This window comes from Salvelinus sp. IW2-2015, unplaced genomic scaffold (genome assembly GCF_002910315.2).
Source record: "Salvelinus sp. IW2-2015 unplaced genomic scaffold, ASM291031v2 Un_scaffold9183, whole genome shotgun sequence".
NCBI classification, from domain to species: Eukaryota; Metazoa; Chordata; class Actinopteri; order Salmoniformes; family Salmonidae; genus Salvelinus; species Salvelinus sp. IW2-2015.
In genome coordinates this window covers 19,266-21,883 of record NW_019950442.1, presented here as the reverse complement: position 1 = coordinate 21,883, position 2,618 = coordinate 19,266, and the positions used below count along the sequence as shown (strand labels likewise).

The window sequence follows — 2,618 nt, the reverse complement described above, 5'->3', positions numbered from 1 at the left end:
ATAACCTCATGGGCTGTTAAGAGGTACCAGCAGGTATAATAGACTCATGGGCTGTAAGAGGTACCAGCAGGTATAAACCTCATGGGCTGTAAGAGGTAACAGCAGGTTAATAACCTCATGGGCTGTAAAGGTACCAGCAGGTATAATAACCTCATGGGCCTGTAAGAGGTACCAAGCAGGTATAATATAACTCATGGGCTGTAAGAGGTACCAGCAGGTATAATAATAACCTCATGGGCTGTAAGAGGTACCAGCAGGTAATAATAACCTCATGGGCTGTAAGAGGTACCAGCAGTATATAACCTCATGAGCTGTAAGAGGTACCAGCAGGTATAATAACCTCATGAGCTGTAAGAGGTACCAGCATGAGGTATAATTAACCCTCATGGGCTGTAAGAGGTACCAGCAGGATAAATAACCTCATGGCTGTAAGAGGTACCAGCAGGTATAATAACCTCATGGGCTTAAGAAGTACCAGCAGGTATAATAACCTCATGGGACTGTAAGAGGTACCAGCAGGTATAATAACCTCATGGGCTGTAAGAGGACCAGCAGGTATAAACCTCATCAGCGTAAGAAGGTACCATATATAATACTCATGGGCTGTAAGAGGTACCAGCAGGTATAATAACCCTCATGAGCGTGTAAGAGGTACCAGCAGTATAATAACCTCATGGGTCGTAAGAGGTACCAGCAGGTATAAATAACCTCATGGGCTGTAAGAGGTACCTGTCAGGTTTGGGCCAGGACTGTTGTTGGTTTTGTTCACAGTAGATGTCCCCCTCTGTGACTGTTTTGTACCTTTTGTTTTCTTCCTTGACCTAATTATTTTGCACATGTAGAGTCATTCCGCTTGTTAGTATTTTTAAACCTGTGTGTGTTCCTTTAGTTCCTTGCTCAGTGTTTTGTATTAGCAGACCAGCCCCTAGCCTTTTGTGAACTGTTTTCTCTTGGTTGGATTTTCAAGAGGTTCTCTGGTCTTTAGTTCTGTGATATTTTGGATTGGTCTTCTTGAGGTTTGTTTTTTCCCTTGCCTGTTTTTACCACTTTGGTGGATTTTCTTTTATATTTTGGAAGATTATCTATTTTTTATTAACCACCAGTCTCTAGTACTTGCTGTGTCTGCCTCATCTTCTGGTATTATACCTGCTGGTACCTCTTACAGCTCATGAGGTCCTAAATATCTGCCACTAGATAGGACACAATATTACTAATGTAACCACTGTAAAGACTGGGTTTAGTTGATTGTGTTGCACTGCTCATGTCCGCGTTCTGGAACTTTCCGCGTCCCCGTACAGAACTTTCCGCGTCCCCGTACAGAACTGTTCGCGTCCCCGTACAGAACACTCCGCGTCCACGTACGGTGTGGCGCCAAGGATATTGTCCAGTTCCACTCAGAGTGGGCTGAGGTGATCTTGGTGAATAAAGACGGAGTTCACTACAGTGTTGAGACACCGAAGTTCAGTGTTCAATTTGCTTTTTTCTTTACGGTCAGGACAGTATGAGTGTAGCCAGATCCTTTTCACTCTCTATCCTTGTTTCATTTTGTGGTTCACCGGATTCATCATCATCCTCGTGGCGAGGGACTGACGAATGACCTACTAACTAGCCAAGCTAGTCAGTACAGCTAGTTAACCTATCCACTCTACCAGCAGCGCCCTCATTTATCCTAGCTACCACTACATCATCACAAGCTGCCTGCATTTCTTGTGGACCAATGGAGCTTCCCAGTTGTTTCTTCTACATGTTAAATTTATTGGAGAGTTACTACTATTACTACTAGCACAGACTGATCAAACGTTAAGCATTATCTGGTCATGGTTAACCATATTTGTTTTCAGTAAAAGGTATACAACCTAAACAAAACACATTGCCCTGTCCTCTTTTTCAAGATGTGGCTGATTTAAACAGCCAGAAGACATTTTTTAATTAAGAAATAACACTTTTCTTGACAATTTATTGTTTCTGAATGGCTGCTAATGTGATATGCATCGAAGTCTTTGTCTGTAGGCATCGATTGGAGCGAATGCTGCACAGTTTCACTGAGTTGCAAACCAAATGGACAGGTCTAGATCATTGATTTGTAGATCTGACGCAGTTGCTACCTCAGATTATGAGCCAAGCAGGTGTCACAAATTAGTTATGTAGTAGCCACAGAAGGCCACATGGAAGAGCAAGAGAGACATAATGTTTTTTGCCTTAAAAACCCTAAACCAAACAATCAATAAATGTATTTATAAAGCCCTTTTTACATCAGCAGATGTCACAAAGTGCTATACAGAAACTCTAACCCTTCGTATGACCTATTTTAGCCTTAACCCTAATTCTAGGGTAGGGTAGCCTAGAACGCTTTTAGAAACTAATTTAGTACAAATATTATGTTACTAAATACAATTATAGTACTAAATAGCATTTAAATTATTTTGTTAATCAAAACCTGTCTAAGCATTTAGCTTTTTTAAATGTATTATTATATTTATTATTGCAAGGCAGAACACTTGATAAACAAGATACATTGGTTTAATTTTCAAATGTGGTTTGAACTGGTTTGAAATTGGCGTGGGATAGGTGGGGCAGGTTTGAGAGTGATTCTAAGGAATTAACCAGAAAAAATACAC

At 40.8% G+C, this 2,618-nt stretch overlaps 1 long non-coding RNA gene across 1 annotated transcript; it reads left to right on the top strand.

The window, feature by feature from the left end:
- The first annotated feature begins 276 nt into the window (after positions 1–276).
- On the top strand, positions 277–728 carry LOC139027282 (uncharacterized). The gene is made up of 3 exons (XR_011479354.1): positions 277–357; positions 436–555; positions 698–728. It is a non-coding gene; the product is annotated as an uncharacterized lncRNA (long non-coding RNA).
- Positions 729–2,618: the final 1,890 nt, after the last annotated feature.